Source organism: Hemitrygon akajei, chromosome 2 (genome assembly GCF_048418815.1).
Source record: "Hemitrygon akajei chromosome 2, sHemAka1.3, whole genome shotgun sequence".
NCBI classification, from domain to species: Eukaryota; Metazoa; Chordata; class Chondrichthyes; order Myliobatiformes; family Dasyatidae; genus Hemitrygon; species Hemitrygon akajei.
In genome coordinates this window covers 22,082,054-22,104,432 of record NC_133125.1, presented here as the reverse complement: position 1 = coordinate 22,104,432, position 22,379 = coordinate 22,082,054, and the positions used below count along the sequence as shown (strand labels likewise).

General features: G+C 43.6%; 1 long non-coding RNA gene across 1 annotated transcript in view; it reads left to right on the top strand.

Moving 5' to 3' along the window:
* Positions 1-20,120, top strand: part of LOC140739752 (uncharacterized) — a 108,708-nt gene extending 88,588 nt beyond the window's left edge. The window contains exons 5-6 of the long non-coding RNA XR_012101737.1: positions 18,591-18,702; positions 19,344-20,120. This is a non-coding gene — a long non-coding RNA (uncharacterized lncRNA). The remainder of the gene's footprint in view (positions 1-18,590; positions 18,703-19,343) is intronic.
* The last annotated feature ends 2,259 nt before the right edge of the window (positions 20,121-22,379 follow it).

Here is a 22,379-nt window from a genome sequence, read left to right as displayed (position 1 = left end):
GCCGTCTTAATACACTCGGCAGAGGATGGTGCTTAGAGAAGCTGTGCCGGAGGGGATGGTCGTCGGCTCGGAGGTTCGACGGACTCGGAGTCCTTTCAACAGACTCAGGTCGCTTTCGGTGTGTCCTGCATCTGCGAGGCTGAGTCGGGCGGCGCCTTGGAAGTCCATAGTGGGGGTATTCCCTTCTGCCACCAGCATGGGATGGCGAGTCTTTCGGGACCCTGGGGACTTGTGGAAACTGTGGTGATTTCTTTTGAACTTACAGTCCTTTAACATCTTGGACTATTTTTACTGTGCTCGTAGTCTGTTTTTTTATCAATTATGTTATTGTTTGCACTGTTGTAACTATATGTTATAATTATGTGGTCTTGTGTTGTGCAGGTCTTGTAGCTTTAGTTTTTGGTCTTGTTTTTGTCTGGTAGATTTGGAGCTCCTTTCCGGGGAACATGCTAAACGGTAGCGCGATATTAATACGCAGCAGCCTCTCCAGACTCTGGACTGGGGATTGCCAAACGTTACTTGGATTTTCTGGTGTAGTCTGTTTTGTCATATGCTTTTGTGATATCATTCTGGGGGAATGTAGTCTCATTTTTTAACTGCATTGCATTTGTGGTTTCTAAATGACAATAAACTGAATCTGAATCTGAAGTGCTGTCTATTGTGGTTGTCTGCAGGTGTCAGTGCCATTGGATGGTTTGAGTTTCACCTCTTTAACTGAGCAGTTGTATCTTTCTTACACATGTTATGTGTGCTTTGTGCTGTGTGTGACTGTCGGAACTATGTTTTGTACACTGTCGAGTTTGGCTGTATTCATATATGGTCAAATGGCAATTAAACTTGAATATAATTGAATTGAAAGCTTAAAGTGTGAAGAGTGTTTGATGGGCAAGCCTGTACTTGCTTGACATCAGAAGGATGATGGTGGGGGAATCTCATTGAAACCTACCATATACTGAAAAGGCTCGATACAGTCGTTGTGCAGACAATGTTTCTGTTAGTAGGAGAGCCTAGGATTGAATGGTTAATTCTGCTCCTATATCTAACTGGAAATGATTGGATGGATCAGATATTCATGATATGTTTGTGCTAATTTTGAGATGATCGACAGCAGACGGATAGTAAGATAGGAACTGTTACAAAATAAAGATTTTTCTTAATTTTTTATTGACTCATGGACTCTGGTGTTACAAGTTGGTCGAGAATGAATTATTATTCCCAACTACACTTGAGAACGTAGAGGAAAAGCCATTCTTCAGTCATTATCATGCAAAATGGTTAATAGTGAATGTACTTCCACAGTATTCATCAATAAGGAGCTCTAGAATTTTAAGACACTGAGCACCACCACCATCCAGGCCATGCTGTCTTCTCACTGCCACCATCAGGAAGGAGGGACAGGAGCTTTCGCTCTCACACCACCATGGTTCAGGAACAGTTATTACCCTTCTACCATCTGGCTCCTGAACCTGACTGAATAACTTCACTCACCTCAACCACTGAAGTGATTTCACAACCTATGAATTCATTTTCAAGGTCTCTACAAATCAATATTTTCCTCAATATTATTTATTTATTTATTTGTGTATCAATTTATTTACTTTTCTATTGTCTATTTATTATTTTTAATATTTTCTTTTAATATTTGCAGTTTGTCGTCTTTTGCATGTTGGTTGTTTGTCAGTCTTTGTGTGTAGTTTTTCATTATCTATTGTATTTCCCTTTCTATTGTGAATGCCTGCAAGAAAATGTCTCTCAGGTTAGTACACAGTGACATATACCTACTTTGACAATAAATTTACTTAGAACTTGAAGAACACTTTCTTTTCAAAGTTCCTATTGAGTGAAATTAAAAGGTGTCCTCATAGTTAGTGGCAGTGCCGAGCACTGGCAGACTTGTCTTTCTAGGTGATAGAGGTTCCAGATATTCCAGGTCCTTCTGGTCACTTTTCATCTTTTATTGCTGCTGCTTTATATATTTATACAATGTTTTGTTTTATTAAAATAGTCCAAGTAACATTATACTGTCTCACATATACATGTGCCTCGCTCTATATGTCAACCTGTCGATCTTCAGGCTACGCCACTCAGTAGCTTGTGCCAATTTTATTTTGTGACTGTTTGCGCTGGATCATATCTATACATTATGATCTGTGATTTGCACTTTAACCCCAGTGGAACGATGTTTTGTTTAGCTGTATACCTGTTGATGGTTGAATGACAATAAACTTGAACTGGAGCTTGAACTTTTATTCCTAATATACCTACAGAATCTGTTGGGATTTTTCTTAAGCTTACTTGCCGTATCCATCTCATGCCTTCCTGATTTCACTCTTAATTACACTCCTCCACTTGATCCACTCAACCAAAATCTGATAAGTGACACCTTCTTTTCCCTGAATTTTTCTCATCAGTTAAGATTCCCTGAACTTGCCAACCTTTCCTTCACCCTGACAGGAATATGCTGTTCCTAAACCTTTGATATTGCATTGTTAAAAGCCTCCTACTTGTCTGGCTTCTCTTTACCTACAAACTATCTCTCCAAATCAATTCCTGGAAGATCCCACCTAATGCCTCCAAAATTGGCCTGACTCCATGTTAAGACCCTAACCTATGAACCAATCCTATCTTTCTCCATAAACATGTAAAAACTAAGAAGTGACATTAAGTGACACAAAATCTTTTTTGTCATATTCTGTTCCTTGGTACACAAGTTTACAAACTCTGTTCCTGTATGTATTTTGCCTTAACATAGGGTTAGTATCATTTCTAGCATGACAACCCTTTCACTTCCTCACTGATGAACTCTTGCCTTATCATTGCCTCACCTATGGAATGTTAAAAAATTCACAGAGCATTCACCTAGTTTGAAGCAAATTAAAGATTAATCAGGTAGGACTGGACCAGACATAATCATACACTCTTCAGGGAGTTCTCTAAACATTCAAATCTTAAAAAAGATTGAAAGGTAAAAATCTGACAAGCACATGTTTACATACCACCACATGAAACAAAACTTTAGGTGTCTCCAGACATTTTTAGTTTCTAACCTGATCCATGACATAACTTAGATTTGATAAAAACAGTTTGTCCCACAGTTCCAAATAATGTACCCAGACTTATCGTAAACATCCATCATCAAAGATCCCCACCATCTGGGCCGTGCCATGTTTTTTTGCAACTACCGAGGAGATACAGAAGCTTAATGTCCCAAGGCATCATTCAGAACAGCACCTTTCCTTCAGTCATTTGGTTCATAAGCCAATTGGCAAAAACCTATTCACCACCACTACAGTTTAGCAACATTATGACCACTCTGATCACTCTATACTGAAATAGAATTTCTTTTTTTTTAGTTCTACTTGTGATCTTTATTCTTGTAAAAGTTCTGCACAGTTTACGTTTTGCTTTTAATGCCACTTACACGATGTTATGTGCATGTGATCTGCTGCAAGCAAGCCTTCAATTCCATGTGTGCATACATTTGTGCACAATCTTCTTGTGCACTAACATGACTTTGACTTTGATTAAAATATATTCTTAAGGTGTGGTGCAAAAAAAAATGTATTGGGTCTTTTTAGTTAACAAACTTCTCTTTCTGGGATCTCCTACTTATTATTTACATAGGTCAACCCACTGTGTATTATGAGTAACATTATCATTCAGCAGTCTGCAATGAAGGCGGCAGACTCTTAAGATACTCCCTTTTTCCCTTGAAAAGCAGTCTCACTGGGGGGTTTCCCTTTACTGTGTCATAATTTACACTTACAACAGATTCTTGAATGTCCCGGGACTTTCTTGGGGACCTGCATGGTTTTATGTAATTTTTCTTCTGTCTACATTATCTATCTCCAAAACGGTTCATACAGGAATGATCACATCATACGTGTGTCTGCACTGATATGAAGTGATAAAAGAGTGGTTGCTTCGAAATACTGGCAAAAATGCAGTCATTATAGTATTCTTCATAGCATTATCTTCCAAACTGACAACATACGGGGTATTCTAGATGTCCTCCCACAACTTTCAACGTCCAAAGAGCAGGAATAATTTTACTATCAGAGCGTGCACTTCACTATATACTATCCTGAGATTCATTTTCTTGTGGGCATTCACAGTAGAACAAATAAACACAATAGAAGCAATGAAAAACTGCACCCAACCATGACTGAAAAACAACCAACGTGCAAAAGAAGACAAGCTGCACAACTACAATAAATAAATAAATAAACGAACAAACAAATAAACAGGTAAATAATTAATACCGAGAACATAAGGTGTAGAGTCCTTCAAAATGAGTCCATAGAATCCATACTGGCTCAAGAGCCCAATGTTTGAGGGGTAATAACTGTTAGGTAATTTGTGGTGTAGGACCAAAGGCTCCTGTACCTGCTTCCCACTGGCAGCTGAGAGAAGACAGCTTGGTCTGGATGGTGGGAGTTGTTGATGAAAGATTCTACTTTCTTGTGGGAGAGCTGCTTGTAGAAATACTTAGTGATGAGAAGGACTTTTCCTGTGATGCACTGGGCTGCATCTACTGCTACTTGTAGGTTTTTCCATTCCTGAGCATTGGTGTTTGCATACCAGGCCATAATGAAACCAGTCAGAATACTCTTCATTGTGCATCAATATAAGTTCTATATAACATGCCAACTCGGCACAATCTTCTAGGAAAGCAGAGGCTCTGATGTGCCTTCTTTGTGATGGCGCTTATGTGCTGGTCCTCGGACAGATCCACTGAAATGCCAGTGCCAAGGACTTTAATGTTACTGACCTTCTCCACCTCTGATTCCCTAAGAAGGACCTCGGGTTTCTTCCTCCCATAGTCAATAATCAGCTCTTTGGTTTTGCTCACATTGAGTGAGAGGTTGTTGTTGTGGCACCATTTAGCCAGATTTTCAGTCTCCCTCCTATATGCTGATTCAAACGTTTGATTTGGCCATCAACAGTGATGTTATCAGCAAGCTTAAGTATGGTATTGAAGCTGTACTTAGCCTTGCAGTCATAAGTGTAAAATGTGCAGAGCAGGGGGCTAGTCACACAGCCTTGTGGTTCACCTGTGCTGATAGTGATTGTGGAAGAGATGTTATTACCAATTTGAACTGACTGGGGTCTGCAAGTGAGGAAATCCAGGAAACAGTTGAACAAGAAGGTATTGAGGCCGAGGTCTTGGAGCTTCTTAAATTAGTTTTGAGAGGATGGTGGTGTTGAATGCTGAGTGGTGGTCAATGAAGAGTATCCTGATGTTTGCATTTTCTTCATCCAGCTGTTTCAGTGACGAGCCAATAAAATGGCACCTGCGGTGGACCTGTTGTGCCAGTAGTCAAATTAGAGCAGATTCAGGTCACTCCTCAGAAAGGAGTTGAAATGCTTCATAACCAAACTCTTGAAGCACTTCTTCACAGTAGCTAGTCATTGAGGCAGGTTGCCATCTTCTTCTTGGGCACCGGTATGATTGAAGCTTGCTTGAAGACTGCTGAAGCAAGGGGTTAAAGGTGCCAGTGAACAGTCCAGCCAATTGATGAGCACAAGTCATCAGTATTCAACCAGTATGTAGAATGTTTGTGAGGTTATTGATATTGATCCAAAACCATTGGACAGATATCTGTAGCCTACATTAAGCTATGAGCTGCAACTCTATATAATTGCTCCTGCAGCTTCTTCTCCAGCCATTGACATGTTAGAAATCTGTAAGATTATCAGAGGCATAGATAGAATACACAGCCGATATCTTTTCCCAAGGTCAAAATGTCTAATACTGGGAGGTGAAAGGGGTAAATTCAAAGGAGATGTGCGAGGCACTTTTTTACATAAGAGTGGTGATGGAGGCAAATATGATAAAGGCATTTAAAAGGCTCTTAAATAGACTGCTTACTTACTTACTGCCTGCGGTTAGGGCAGCAATGAAGGTCCTCCATCTCTGTCTGTCCATGACCATCTTTACTATTGTGCCCCAGGTGTGGTTCAGAGTCCTCATTTCTGCCCCTGTGGCATGGTGCCAGATTGTCTTTGGTCTCCTGTGTTTCCTCTGCCCTTCAGGGGTCCAATGAAGTGCTATCTTGATGATGGAGTTGGCCTCTCTTTGCATCATGTGTGCAATCCATCTCCATTGTTTCCTCGTGATGATTGTGACCATGTCCTCTTGATGACACTGAAGGAGTTGGGCATGGTTGGAGATCTTTCTTGCCCAGGAAATACGGAGGAGGATCTCCCAGAGGCTCAAGGTGTGGAATGACAAGGGCTTGGCAAGGTCACTCACGGCCATGTGCCAGTATTCTAACCCATACAAGAGTGTGGACTGAACACAGCTCTGGTACAGCTTCACCTTGGTGTGGACCCTGGACTTGGCTGATCCCCATACATTGCTCTTTGACCTGAGGACATTTCTAGTTTTGCTGAGTCTACACTGGATGTTGTTCCTGGTCCCACCATCCTGCTGACTGATGTTGCTCAGGTAGATAGATCTGCCGGTGCTGGGTTGATGTCATATGCCTTGATGGGAGGAGGAGACTCTACATTGATGGTCATAGCTGCAGTCTTTGTCTGGCTGACTTAAATAGACACAGTATCTATAGACACAGTAAATAGCGCGGAGAATATTTGTTAATTTATTCATTTATTTTAAGGGATATCTACATTGTTTAGGCAGAAGTGATTGATTTCCTTTGGCATTTAATTAATAGTTGTAGTTCACCACGACATTGCAGTAGGAAGGAACATCCAGGCAGATGGGGCTCATCAGCCAGGGTTGGTAGCTCATCTACGAGAAGGAAAACTCTGATCTCAAAACTCTGCTGCCTTGCAACTTTACCCACTCACTGGGAAGGCTTTAAGAGTAAACTCCAAGGAAAAATCCAGAGCTGGAGTCCCTAAACTGGAGCTCAATGCTGACTGGCAACTCCTGCAACACCACTGGTGCCAAAGTGTATCAGTTTGGCATTCCTTCGGATTCATCAGTTGTGTGGAGAGGTGGAGACCAATGTATGGGCAACAGTTTGATCTCCATATCATACTACCTTGGCTTGCGTATCACATAGACAACTAGCCTTCTGTTGGTTGGCTCTGACAAATGAAGAGCCTCATTATGAGGAAGGTCCTCATTATGGGGAAGGCAGTGGAGGCCAATTCTCTGGATGCTTTCAAGAAAGAGTTAGATAGAGCTCTTAAGGATAGCGGAGTCAAGGGATATGGGGAGAAGACAGGAACGGGGTACTGATTGTGTATGATCAGCCATGATCACCGTGAATGGCAGTGCTGGCTGGAAGGGCTGAATGGCCTACTCCTGCACCTATTGTCTATTGTCCTGTTCTTTTGCAGTATTGTTCTGTGTTCTATGTTCTATACACTATTAGGAGACACTCCAGTCCAAGTCAGGCCACTAATTGAATTTCCTTTACTCTGACGATTTTGTCTACATATGAGATTTTCTCTTTGTTAGAATTAACGTAAAGCATAGGATTTAACAGTAGAAGGTGAAAGAGATTATAAACTTCTATTGGATTCATTAATTTCTAGTCCAAAGTCAGAAACAGGTTTGTTATCACTGACATAAGAGGTTCTGCAGATGCTGAAAATAGAGCAACACACACAAAATTCTGGATGAAATCAGCAGGTCAGGCAGCATCTATGGAGAGGAATAAAGAGAGGATATTTCGGGCTGAGTCCCTTCATCAGGAAACACTGACGTATGTCATGACACTTGTTTTGCAACGTGTTAACATGGGGCCCACTTTGGTCATTGCTTCAGGTTTCCTGATTACGATTCTCCATAACCGCATGGCAATGGCTACGATCTGATCTTTAATCATGAATCATCTTACTAGCTGGGAGGACATTTTACTTTTGCCAATGTATTCACTTGACAACTGACTTCCTAAAGATTCTGCTGAGTTGGTAAATCGGTGTATAGTATTGTCACATGTACTGGGATACAGTGACAAACTTTGTACTGCAGCATTGAATAAGCTGGAATCATATTTACACACTGCTTCTGCATTATCGCTGCAGCTTGCATCATTCAGATTCTGATACAGATTCATTTATTTATCAAACGTAAATCGAAACATACAGGGAAATGTGTCATTTGTATAACAACCAACAAACTAATGATGCAATGTGAAACTACCTCACTTTATATTATTTCTGTTTTGCACCATTTTTAACTTAACTAAGTAATATACATATATTTATTTATTATAATGGATTTCTTTCTTTCTATATTATGTATTGCATTGTACTGCTGCTGCTAACTTAACAATTATTTCATGACTCCTGCCGCTGACAATAAACCTGATTCTGTAATTCAAATTTTTATTATTATTTATTCTTATTTTACAAAGCAGCACAGCATATCATAGAGCAGATACAGTACAGCATATTTACACAGCCATCCCATGACAGGAAAACATATAAAACTAAGAAACAGAAAAAAACTTATAATTTAAGTTTAAATTAACATACAACCAAAATTGATCCCACGCGTCTCGCACTTTTCCCTCACTGTTAATTCTTCCCAACATGTGTTCATATGATGAAATCTTAACCTTTTCCTCAGTCCATTCCCTCACAGTGGGACATCTGGGTTTTTTCCAGTTTTGCAATTTAATTCTTGCCCCTGTGATGAGACCCACCTTTAAAATACTAAATTTGTCATTGTTTACATTAGGTATCATTGTCCTATCACCCAGGAGAAATTAACCTGATTCTGATTCTGATGTGGAGGACCTACAAGTGTTGCCATACATTCCAACATCAACACAGCATGCCCACAAAGCTCGGGCAGAACAGCAAATAATAAAAAAAAAAATGACACCAGATAGAGCACTGCTCACCCCACCCCCCCCCCCCCATGCAATACGCAGTAATTTTTGATTAACATTGTAAAACTTGATTCTTGTTTGATTAAGCAATTCATTACAGTTGTATGTACCAAGTATGTGAATGGCATATATGCGCACCTTGCTTGAAGTAAAAATGGAACTATCACACGTGCATTCCGGGCTCATATCTTTTTCTTTTAATTAGTTTTATGTTTTGGAGTTACAAAACATAACACCCAGGACAGTCCACCTTTGGCCTCCAGTGGACATGTGGATTCTCAGACACTGGGCTTTGACTTCTCCAGTGGTCTTGCAGAGACTCTCAGACCCAGGCTTCCGCAGACGTCTGGACTTGTGCTCAACCTGTGGGTATCAACCCCAGGACTCACCAGTGAAAATGATTGTAGACCCTGAACAGTAGGCCTCGAACTCCTGACATGCTGATAACGGGATCCTGAACACTAGGCCTTGAGCTCTGGTCTCACTGCCGAGAGGGAAGTAAGTGGGGAGGGACAAGTGGACAAGGGAATCACAGAAGGAGTGGTCCCTGTGCAAAGCAGGGTTGGGGGGGAGGTAGGTAAAGATATGGTTAGTGGTAGGATCCCTTTGGAGGTGGCAGAAGTTGCACACGATAATGTGTTGGATGTGGAGGCTGATGGGATAGTGATGGGCTCTATCACTATTAAGATGGAGATGAAATGGAGGAGATGTGGGTGATGGCAGCATCAATAGTGGAGGGAAGGAAACCCTGTTCTTTAAAGAAGGAGGACATCTCTGGTGTCTTGGAATGGAAAGCACTTCCTGGGAACAGATGTGATGGAGGCAGAGAAACTGAGAAAAAGGAGTAGCATTTTTACAAGAGATATGATGGGAAGAAATATAGTCAAGGTAACTATGGTAACCAGAAGGTTTATAAAAAATGTCAGTTGATAGTTTGTCTCCAGAGATGGAGAGAGAGAGACCAAAAAAAGGGAGAGAGATGTCAGAGGTGGACCGAGTGAATTTTAGGGATGGGTAGAAGTTGGAGGCAAAGTGGTTGAAATTGGCAAGCTCAGCATGAGTGCATGAAGTAACACCAATGTAGTGCTTAACGTAGCGAAGGAAGAAATGAGGAGTATAACCGGGGAAGGCTTCGAACATGGACTGTTCTATATGCCATGAATATGCAACATTTCTTTGTTGTGAATACAGAACTGAGTCATTCAGATTGCAGCTGAGAGATAAAAGATCTTTGCTCAACAAAGCAGATCTTCTGAAGAATCTACTTCTCATTCACCCACTTTCAACATTGTTTTGTACTTGCAGTATAAACCACAAAGACAATAATAAACAATTACATTTTCAGCGACTGTAAAGACTACTTTAACATTCTGAAAGTATGCAGATAATTTTCACAGAGTTATGTTCATAACGGGATCTGATTCCAACCGGCAAAACCCCTTTAAGTGTTTAAATACTGATATCGCATCTGAGACCTTCTCAGAACAAACTTTAAACACCCAATATGTATCTCTTTTAGAGCTGAGTCAAATTGTACAGCATGGAAATATGTCAAACTCATCCATGGCAACCAATGGGCACCCTTCCCTTCAATCCCTTTGCCCAGCACCTGGTCCATAGCTCTCTTCGCCTAGTGATTCAAGTTCTCATCTGGACTCCACTTACGGATCCAGCTTCAACCATTCTTCCAAGTATATACCACTCCCTGGGTGAAGGAGGTGTCCCTCTCAATCTCCTTCCTCCTTACCTTAAACATATGTCCTCTAGTTTTACCTTTTTCTGATATGGGGAAATGTTTGCTGCTGACTATTCTGTCAGTACACCTCTTTGTTTTATCTACCTCTGTTGCATCACCTCTTAACCTCATCCACACCTGGATTCACCAGTCTCTACTTGTAACTGAATTGCTCTGTCTCATCCGGCTGAATTCTCCACACCCTCTCCAATATCATTGTATTCTTCTTATAGTTTGGTGACCAGAACTGGTCAGAGTACCCCATTTATTGGTTTATTTTTTCAAATGCGGTTGGTTTTCACGATATGCTTAAGATCTAGAGTTAGTTTGTTGTTTGTAGTGAAGAGTTATTGAAGACTGTTTAGAGTCTAGAAACAGCTGATTTCTCTCTCTCTCTCTCTCTCTCTCTCTCTCTCTCTCTCTCTCTCTCTCTCTCTCTCTCTCTCTCTCTCTCTCTCTCTCTCTCTCTCTCTCTCTCGATATTGATTCCCTTCATTGGGGTTGATAGTACTCAGTCCATAAGTGATGGGGTGGAGATACGTCTCCGTCAAAGGAGTGAGGAGGTGTAAGGCGTTCCTTCCCTCCATTAGCCTGCAGGCACCCGTGACCCCCCCCCCCAATCAGGGTCATGTGAAGCCATGGGCGCAGGTGGCGGATGGTTGTATGAGCAGCTGGTGCATATCACGTCCTGGTTATGCAACCACTGAGGCCAGGCTGACGATCTCTGAAGAATATTGATATTGGCTGGGGTCACATGTCTTGCAATGACACTGCCCAGAAGAAGGCAAAGGCAAACCACTTCTTTAGAAACATTTACCAAGAACAATCATGGTCATGGGACTATAGTCAATTATGTCATATGACATGGCACATACTGATAATGGTGAGCACTCAGTCCAGATGGGCCTTGCATTTACATCTCAACTTGCAGGAATCTCATTGCCACATATCTGCTGCCAATGTCCTCGGGCCTCTCTAAGATCATAAGACTATAAAAATATAGCAACAGAATTAGGCAGTTTGGCCCATCGAGTCTGCTTCTCCATTTCATCATGGCTGATCCATTTCCCTCTCAGCTCCATTCTCCTGCCTTTTCCACCCCACCACCTAAGGATATCCTTTCATGCCCTGACTAATCAAGAATCTATCAACTTCTGCCTTAAATATACCCAATGACTTGGCCTCCACAGCCAACTGTGGCAATGAATTCCACAGATTCTCCATTCTCTGACCAAAGAAATTTCTCCTCATTTCCATTCTAAATGGATGCCCCTCTATTGCCCCTCTATAGACAACATCTTCTCTCAATCTAGTCTATCGAGACCTTTCAACAATCATTCGGTTCCAATCAGATTCCACCCCCATTCTTCTGAATTCCAGTGAATACAGGCCCTGAGCCGTCAAGTGCTCTTCACATGACAAGCCTTTCAATCTTAGAATCATTTTCGTGAGTCTCCTTTGAACCCTCTCCAGTGTCCGCACATTCTTTCTAAGATAAGGGCCCAAATCTGCTCACAATACTTCAAGTGAGGCCTCACCAGTATTTTATATAGCCTCAACATTACATCCTTGCTTTTATATTCTAGTCCTCTTGAAATGAATGTTAACATCGCATTTTCCTTCCTTCTGCAAATTTACCTTTAAGGAATTGCACACAAGGACTCCCAAGTCCCTTTGCAGCTCAGATTCTTGAATTTTCTCTCCATTTGGAAAATAGTCAACTCTTTCACTTCTTCTACCAAAGTGCATGACCATACAATTCCCAGAACTGTATTCCATCTGCCAGTTCTTCGCCCATTCTTCTAACTTGTTTGTCCCTCTGTATCCTCTCTGATTCATCAACTCTACCTGCCCCCCACCTATCTTTGTGTCCTCTGTAAAATTGCCACAAAATCGTCAATCCCTTCATCTAAATCTTACATTGTAAAAAGAAATGGTTCGAACACAGACCCCTGCGGTACACCACTAGTCACTGGCAGCCAACTAGAAAGGGTTCCTTTCTCTTTATTCCCACTCTTTGCCTCTTGGCAGCCAGGCATTGCTCTATCCATCCTATTATCTTTCCTGTAATACCATGGGCTTTTAACATGCTAAGCAACCGCATGTGTGGCACCTTGTCAAGATCCTTCTGAAAATCCAAAAATCATCCACTAATTCTCTTTTTTCTATCCTACTTGTTATTTCTGCAAAGAATTCCAATAGATTTGCCATGCAAGAGTTTCTCTTAAGGAAACCATGCTGACTTTGGCCTATTTTATCATGTGCCAGCAAGTATCCTAAAACCACATTCTTAACAATCAACTCTAACATCTTCCCAACCACTGAGGTCAGACTAACTGGGTTGTAATTTCCTGCCTTCTGCCTCTCTCACTTCTTGAAGAGTGGAACAATATTTGCAGTTTTCCAGTTTTCTGCAACCATGCCAGAATCCACCGATTCTTGAAGGATTTTTACTCATGCCTCCACAACATTTTTACTCATGCCTCTACAACATTTTTACTAATGCTCTCCAGCTACCAGTTTCAGAACCCTGACATGTAGACCATCTGGTCTACGAGATTTATCTACCTTCAGACCTTTCACTTTCCCAAGCACCTTCTCCCTAGTAATGGCAGCTTCACTCACTTCTGATTCCTGACACTCGAACTTCTGGCATCCTGCTAGTGTCTTCCACAGTGAAGACTGATGCAAAATACCTATTCAGTATGTTCGCCATTTTCTTGTCTCCCATCACTACCTCTCTAGCATCATTTTCCAGTGGACCAATATCTACTCTTGCCTCTCCTTTACACGTTATATATCAGAAGAAACATTTGGAATCCTCTTTAATATTACTGGCGAGCTTCCCTTCGTATTCCCCCTTTTGCTTCTTTATGACTTTTTTAGTTGTTTTCTGCTGGTTTTTAAAAGTTTCCCAGTCCTTTAATTTCCATTTATTTTTGCTCTATTATATGTCCTCTCTTTGACTGTTTTGACTTCTTTTGTCAGCCACAGTTGCATCATCCTGCCTTTAGAATACTTCTTCTTCGGGATGTGTCTATCATGTACCTTCCAAATTGCTTCCGGAAGTTCCAGCCATTACTGCTCTGCTGTCCCATTCAGGCTGAAAGATTTCATCACTGCCTCTGTTTGTAAACTAACCGCCCTATCCTCTGGTTCCCATTCCCCTGCCAAAGTAACTTGGCTTCCTTTTGAGGGGGAGAGATTTTCAAACTAATTTGCCAGTGCAGTATAATGGATAGGACACCTGTGGCAAGGGATGTTTATTTATGCAAAGGTTTTTGGTTAGAATTGATTGGAGTTAGAAATACAGTAAATCAAATAACATTTCCATTCCTGGTGAAGTGCCTCAGCCCAAAAATGCGAACAGTTTATTGCTCTTCATAGATGCTGTTTGACCTTCTGAGTTCCTCCAACATCTTGTGTGTGTTATTCTGGATTTCCAGCATCTGCAGAATCTTTTCTACTTTTGAGAAGTAAGTATAATCATAGTCATATAGTGTTAATCAAAATATCAAAAAAGCATATTTATTTTGGTTTGTGGGGGAAGGTTATCAGTACTCTTACAGAACTAACGGGGGTACAATTACCAATGGACCCCACAGTACATCTCCTAAATGACGACTCCCACCTTTCCCTCACGGAGAAAACACGCAAAGTCTGGCTGGCAGGCCTGACTGCAGCTAAGAAGATTGTAGTCCAGTGTTGGAAACCTCCTCATGATATTTCCAGTACTCACTGGCTTCAGACCTTTTTGGACATTTCTTACCTGGAATTATCATCAGCAAGAGTAAATGATGCACGACCAAACTGATGCACAATCAATAACTCTCGGAGACTGGAAGCGAACGATAGGCTTTTATTAACAGCAGAAAGGGAGCACGACATTTCAGAGACTGAGGGAGGAGCAGTGCCCCAATCGCCTTTATACAGGTGTCTGTGGGAGGAGCCACAGGAGCAGTCAGCAGAGGGGCGTGTCCAGACAGGTATATGTAGTTCACCACATTCACCCCCCCTTTGTTTTAAAAGAGAGTCCCCACAGGGTGAAGTTTCTTACAAGTATATTTACAGGTTAAGTCTATCAGGCGGTCGAGTCTGTCGCTGCGATCTACGTAGCACCAGTGACGGTGGTTGTGCTGGCTCCGGCCTGACTTGAGGTGCCAGCCCGTTTGGCATCAGTAATCCTTCATGCGTGTGCGTGGCGCCCGGTATGGGAGTGTCGTGAGGAGTCTGTGTAGGGCTTGGTGTGCGCGGTGTCTTGTGGGTATATACTTTGGTGGGTACGGGGTTCATAGTCACCGTGGAGTGTTCGGGGTAGGGGTCTGGTGCTCCTGCGAGTGCCAGGTCATGGACGGAGACCGTGTCCTCCTGCCCATCAGGTAAGACCATGTAGGCATACTGGGGGTTTGCATGTAGAAGGTGAACCCTCTCGACCAGCGGGGAGTATTTATTGCTCCTCGCATGTTTCCGGAGCAGCACTGGCCCTGGGGATGTCAGCCAAGCCGGTAGGGTGGTCCCAGTGGCAGACTTCCTGGGAAAAGAAAAGAGTCGCTCATGAGGGGTGGCATTGGTGGACGTGCATAACAGGGAGCGGATGGAGTGGAGTGCCTCGGGGAGGACCTCCTGCCAGCGAGAGACCGGCAATCCCTTTGACCTAAGGGCTAAGAGTGTGGCCTTCCACACCGTGGCATTCTCCCTCTCCACCTGTCCATTCCCCCGGGGATTATAGCTCGTGGTCCGACTAGTAGCAATGCCCCTAGCCAGCAGGTACTGGCGCAGCTTGTCACTCATAAACGAGGACCCTCTATCACTGTGGATATAGCAGGGATATCTGAACAGAGTGAAGAGCTGGCGCAGGGCTTTTATGATGGACGTGGTAGTGGTATCGGGGCAGGGGATGGCAAGGGGGAACCGCGAGTACTCGTCGATTATGTTAAGAAAGTACACATTGCGGTCGGTGGAGGGAAGGGGGCCCTTAAAGTCGACACTCAGTCGCTCAAAGGGGCGGGTGGCCTTGATAAGTTGTGCCTTTTCAGGACGGTAGAAGTGCGGTTTGCACTCAGCGCAGACTTGGCAGTCCCTGGTCATTGTCCTGATTTCCTCAAGGGAGTAAGGCAGGTTCCGGGCTTTTACGAAATGGTAAAGTCGGGTGACCCCCGGGTGGCAAAGATCTGCATGGAGGGCGTACAGCCGGTTGAGCTGCACGCTGGCACACGCTCCCCATGATAGGGCATCAGGGGGCTCATTGAGCCTTCCAGGCCGGTACAGGATATCATAGTTGTAGGTGGAGAGTTCTATTCTCCACCACAAAATTTTATCATTTTTGATTTTGCCCCACTGTTGGTTGCTAAACATGAACGCAACTGAGCGCTGGTCGGTCAGCAAGGTGAACCTTTTGCCGGTGAGATAGTGCCTCCAGTGCCTAATAGCTTCCACTATGGCCTGGGCTTCTTTCTCCACCGTGGTGTGCCGAATTGAAGGGTACGAGAGAAGAATTCTACCGTCCTTCCTGCCTGACTGAGGGTAGCAGCCAGCGCGAAATCGGAGGCGTCACTCTCTACTTGGAAGGGAATGGTCTCGTCCACCGCATGCATCGTTGCTTTGGCAATGTCCCCTTTAATGCGGCTGAAGGCCGCGCAGGCCTCGGCAGAGAGGGGAAAAGTGGTAGACTTGACCAGGGGACGGGCCTTTTCTGCGTAGTGAGGGACCCATTGGGCGTAATAGGAAAAGAAGTCCAGGCACCTTTTGAGGGCTCTGAGGGTGGTGGGAAGAGGGAGTTCCAACAGGGGGCGCATACGGTTGGGGTCAGGGCCAATGACTCCGTTCTCCATGACATACCTAAGGATAGCAAGTCGGGTGGTTCCGAACACACACTTGTCCCTGTTATAGGAGAGGTTAAGAGCTTTGGCCGCTTGGAAAAATTGTTGGAGGTTGGTGTCATGATCCTGCCAGTCGTGACCGCAGATGGTGATGTTATCCAGATATAGGAACGTGGCCTTCAGTTGGCACTGGTCCACCATCCAGTCCATTTCCCTCTGGAAGACAGAGACACCATTTGTGACACTGAAGGAGACGCGCAGGAAGTGATAGAGCCTGACACCCGCCTCGAAGGCAGTGTAGGGGCGGTCCTCTGGGCAGATGGGGAGCTGATGGTAAGCGGATTTCAGGTCTATGGTCGGGTACACCTTGTACTGAGCTATCTAATTGACCATATCCGCGATGCGGGGTGGGGGGTATGCGTCAAGCTGCGTGAACCTATTGATGGTCTGGCTATAGTCCATGACCATCCTATTTTTCTGCCCTGTCTGAACAACGACCACCTGGGCCCTCCAAGGACTTGTGCTTGGCTCAATGATCCCCTCCCTGAGCAGCCGCTGCACCTCTGACTGAATGAAGGCCCTGTCCCCCGCGCTGTACCTCCTGCTTTTAATTGCCACAGGTTTACAGTCGGGGGTTAGATTGGCGAACAGCGGTGGGGGAGGGATCTTGAGGGTGGAGAGGCTGCAAGTGGTGTCAGTAGCGCGGCTGTTGGCATGGTGTTGGGTGGGATGTGCGGGTCGGTGTGTGTGTGTGGTCAGTAGCGGGGTATGTGACGAAGTCCCACAGAACTGAGGATTTCTGACAGTGATTGGTGGGAGGGGCCCGTCATACTCCATTGTCACACTTTTCAGGTGGCTCTGGAAGTCGAGCCCCAATAGCATGGGGCACACAGTTGAGGCATGACCAGTAACGTTAAGTCCTGATATTCTGTGCCCTGCACCACCAGTGTCGCTACACAACTCCCCCCCCCCCCCCGGATGTCTGTGGAATGCGACCCAGAAGCCATGGTGACCCTCTGGCTTACTGGCTGTGTTACGAGTCCGCAGCGCTGCACCGTGTCCGGGTGAATAAAACTCTCAGTGCTGCCCGTGTCAAACAGGCAGCTAGTCCTGTGCCCCTCCACCAGGATGTCCATCATCGACTTTGTGAGCTGGTGTGGAGCGCTTTGGTCAAGGGTCACGGAAGCCAGAGTTGAATCGCCATCTTGGTGCCCGGTAAGCACCCGTGGGTTGGAGGCGGGGCGAGGTGGCGCCAACAAAGATGGCCGCCCCCATGCCTTGCACACGGCGGGCAGGCAAGATGGTGGTGACCAACATGGCGTCTCTCACTACGAGCTCCGCATGCTGTTCCGCCATCAGCCCCCTGCAATCGCAGGCCCGCACGAGTGTCTGTAGGGCCCGGACAAACTCAGCGCTCGACTCTCCGGCCCACTGCCGCCATGTCGCTAAGCGATGTCTTGCATAGACGGTGTTCACCGGCCGCCGGTATTGTCTTTTGAGGGCATCCATCTCTGATCATGGAGTAGACCCTTGGACTGACTCTGGAGAGGAGAACCCTGTGCGTCGTGGCAGGATCGGTCACATAAATCTCCTCCAGGTACGATTCGAAGCATGCCAGCCAGAGTTCGAAAGCGTTGCCGGCTTCCTGGGATTGAGGGTCGAGATCCAATCTGTCAGGTTGTAAAATGCTCTCCACATTTTAAAATTGATGTACCATCAATAACTCTAGGAGACTGGAAGTGAACGATAGGCTTTTATTAGCAGCAAAAAGGGAGCACGGCATCTCGGAGACTGAGGGAGGAGCAGTGCCCCAATCGCCTTTATACAGGGGTCTGTGGGAGAAGCCACGGGAGCAGTCAGCGGAGGGGAGTGTCCAGACAGGTATATGTAGTTTACCACACAAACACAATCTTTATGTGGACAAATTTGATGTCTAAATTTAAAGATCTGTTAAAATAGGAATGCTCTGTCTCTGTATGCACTACTGTTCAGTTGGTTGGTGGAAGGGAGAGGGGTGGGGGGGTGGAGGGGGGTGGCTGGGTTAAACAGTCAAAATGTAATCAGCAACTGGTTGTATTGAATGTAATTTGTTGGTGTTGCAATAAAAATTAGTGATTAAAAAAGTGTATTTAAAAACATCCAATCTATGTAAATTCACAAATGAAATTAATGATAATTAAAATAAGAAACCAGTGAGCTTCATTTACCTTTGTCATCTAGACTGTCAACCTCATGGCAAGAAGACTGCGGGATGGAGCGAGAGCTGATGGTTGGCTCTGTTTCACCGATTAAAGCAACGAGGGAGATTGAAACATCGAGGCAAATCTGGAAGGTGAGCACCGGCTGCCTCACTTTTGGACTCTCCTGATTTGGAATAAGTGCAGTCCTTCCATCTGGTAAAAATATAATTGGTGGACTACACTTATCCCAAATCAAGGTTTATCTTTAGCTTAAAAATATCAATTAGTAAGGCTGACATTCTGTTTTTCCTGATGATCCAATGCACTATTTCCTGTTCTAAAATTGATGGCAGCCCATTGATAATTTAGGGTATGAGTCCAAATTATTGAGCAATGAATTAAAGATCTAAGGAGACTTATGATAGAAGACTCCAGAAATTGGTTTAGGCTTACATAAAATTGTATTTATTTATTCATTTGGTGATACAGCATGGTATTCGGCACTTTAGACCCATCAAGCCTACGCCACCCAATTGCATACACATGACAAATTAATCTACCAACCCATACGTCTTTGGAATGTGGAAGGAAATCAAAGCACCCAGAGGAAATTCACACAGTCACAGGCAGAACGTACGAGCTTTCTACAGACAGTGGTGGAACTGAATCAGGCTTGCTGACACTGAAATAGCGTTATGCTAAATGTGACGCTACTGTAATGCACTAATAGTTAAATCTATTGTTCTGTAACTACTTTTGGAAAAATCTACAATTAAGTTTTTTTTCCCCGCAGATTGCATTCTAAATTACCTATGGCATTAGATTCTCAGGAGAGAGCCCAAATGGAGATTGTCCCTGGAGAGGGTCCCAGAAATGATCCCAGGAAGGAGAGGGTTAACCTATGAAGAGCGTGTGACGGCTCTGGGCCTGTACTCGCTGGCGTGCAGAAGAATGAGGGGAATCACATTGAAACTTATTGAATATTGAAAGATCTAAATAGAGTTGATGTGGAGAGGATGTTTCTACTAGTGGGAAAGTCTAGAACTAGAGGGCACAGTCTCAAAATAGAAGGACATCCCTTTAGAACGGAGATGAAGTGGAATTCTTTTAGTCAGAGAGTGGTGAATCTGTGGAATTCATTGCCACAGATGGCTGTGGGGGCCAATTCATTGGGTATATTTAAAGTGGAGGTCGGAAGGTTCTTGATTAGTAGGAATGTCAAAGAAATGGGGAGAAGACAGGAGAATAGGGTTGTGAAAGAAAACATATCATCCATGATCAAATGGCAGTGTGCATAGCCAAATTCTGTTCTTACATCTCATGGTCTTAAATGTCTGTTGTTTAAAATTAATTGTTCAACTGATTAAAATTTACTTTTTGGCTTTTTTTTTCTTATTCCACATTTTGTCTTACCTACACCTTCATGCTTGCTCTCAGGTGTATTCAGACGTGCATATCAAGAGAGTTTCAGACCTATAAATGCAGCTTGTCCAAGGAATTCTACTTTTCTTCAGTGCTATTAAAGTGCATGAATAAGCACTTCTTGGCTTTCCAGCCAGGTAGCGAAATCGATTTTAACCAACATTTCGATGACAAGCTCTGCCATCTTCATCCAGAGCTGATGCCTGGGCATGTTTAGTTCGGTGGCATTTATATCCACATATAAATTAGGTTGTAAACAAAGTGGGACAGCAGAAACCTGATTGGATGAGGACTAATCAGTCAGGAGGGACAGATGACGGGGGTCTATATACTACCAGACTAGACGTACCCAGGCATCATCCTAGATGAAGATGTCAGAGCTTGGCATCGAAACATCGGTTAAAATTGATATCTGTACCTGGCTGGAAGTCTGAAAAAAGTTTATTCATTACATATGCCAGAAAGTAGTAGATCCTTTTTCATTAAAATGCATGTTCAAATATGTGATATGGTAATCTCCCTGAATATACAAATACCTAAAATATTAAGTAAGAGTCATTCTGAATGGTACATTAAGTGACGGGGATAATGGCTTTAAAAAATTTCTTAATGACTTTCCTAAATCTTTTCATTAACATTTAACTATTGTCTGCAAAATTAGAATGTGCAACACACCCAACATTGGTTTCGATGTATTAAAGTGCCAGTGAAAGTTGAATTGTGAATAGGTTTTATTTTTTATGACTGGTTCTCATTTTAACTAATGTATGGTATTTCCACATAATTCATATCTTATGAATAATCACCAACAGCTGTTCTTTCTGCTGATATGATCAGGTTTTCTATTTGTGACTCCAAAATCAGCATTCCATATGCCGATAGAAGTACTGCTGTCAGAGGTGTTCATCTTGGACACACCTAAAGTAGAGGTCCCCATTCAAAAACATGAACAATAGACAATAGACAATAGACAGTAGGTGCAGGAGTAGGCCATTCGGCCCTTCTAGCCAGCACCGCCATTCACTGTGATCATGGCTGATCATACACAATCAGTACCCCATTCCTGCCCTCTCCCCATATCCCTTGACCCCGCTATCTATAAGAGCTCTATCTAACTCTCCCTTGAATGCATCCAGAGACTTGGCCTCCACTGCCTTCTGGGGCAGAGCATTCCACGTATCCACCACTCTCTGGGTGAAAAAGTTTTTCCGCATCTCTGTTCTAAATGGCCTACCCCTTATTCTTAAACTGTGGCCTCTAGTTCTGGACTCACCCATCAGCGGGAACATGCTTCCTGCCTCCAGTGTGTCCAATCCCTTAATTGGGTGATCACACAGGACATGTCCCCTTCTCATTGTTACTGTCAGGAAGGATATACAAAAGCCCGAAAGCACACACTCAATGATTCAGGAGCAGCTTCTTTCCCTCTGGCATACGATTCCTAAATGGACATTGAAACACGGCTTGATGGGCTGAATGGCCTAATTCTGCTCCTATGTCTTATGGTCTTACAACATAACCCAAGAACCTCACTTTTTAAAAATATTATTTCTGTTTTTGCATATTTTAGATTTAACTATTTTATATATATATATAAAATGAACTATAGTAAGTATATATATGCTTTCTGTAGTTGATTACTTTTTTTCTATATTATCATGAATTGCATTGAACTGCTACTGCTAAGTTAACAAATTTTACATTTGTTGGTGATATTAAACCTGATTCTGCTTCTGATTTAGAATCTCAACCTGTGCACCAAACCTATATTTTTCCATATTTACTTTGAAACTAAAGGCATTGTGATTTGCTTTCTGAAAAGCAGTAGACTTTTCGATATTATTTGAATTTTTTTTGAGGGGGGGAGGATTTAGTGGGTATACTTCCTGTCTCTTTACTCCACATCCAACTCAGTACGTGGTGGTAATGCACCTTATCTTGGTCTACCAACCGCCATTAAACTTTACAAGAAGAAAAAGATAAACACAAGCGATTCTGCAGAAAACCAGAGCAACACATGCAAAATGCTGAAGGAACTCAGCAAGTCAGATAGCATCTATGGAGAAGACTAAACAGTTGACGTTTTGGGCTGAGACTCTTCGTCAGGGCTGGAAAGGAAGCAGGCGAAGGTGGGGGGAGGGGACAAGCTGGCAGGTGATAGGTGAGACCAGGTGAGGGGGAAGGTGGGAAAGTGGGGGAGGGGGGATCAAGTTAGAAGCTGAGAGGGGAGAGGTGGAAAGGTTAAAGGGCTGGAGAAAAAGGAATCTAATAGGAGAGGGCTTGGGGGAATGGAAGGGAGGAGGGGAACCAGAGTGATGTGATTGGAAGGTGAAGAGAAGGGGTGAGAGGGTAATCAGAATGGGGAATGGAAAAAGAGAAAAGGAAGAAGGGGCAACAGGTGGAGCAA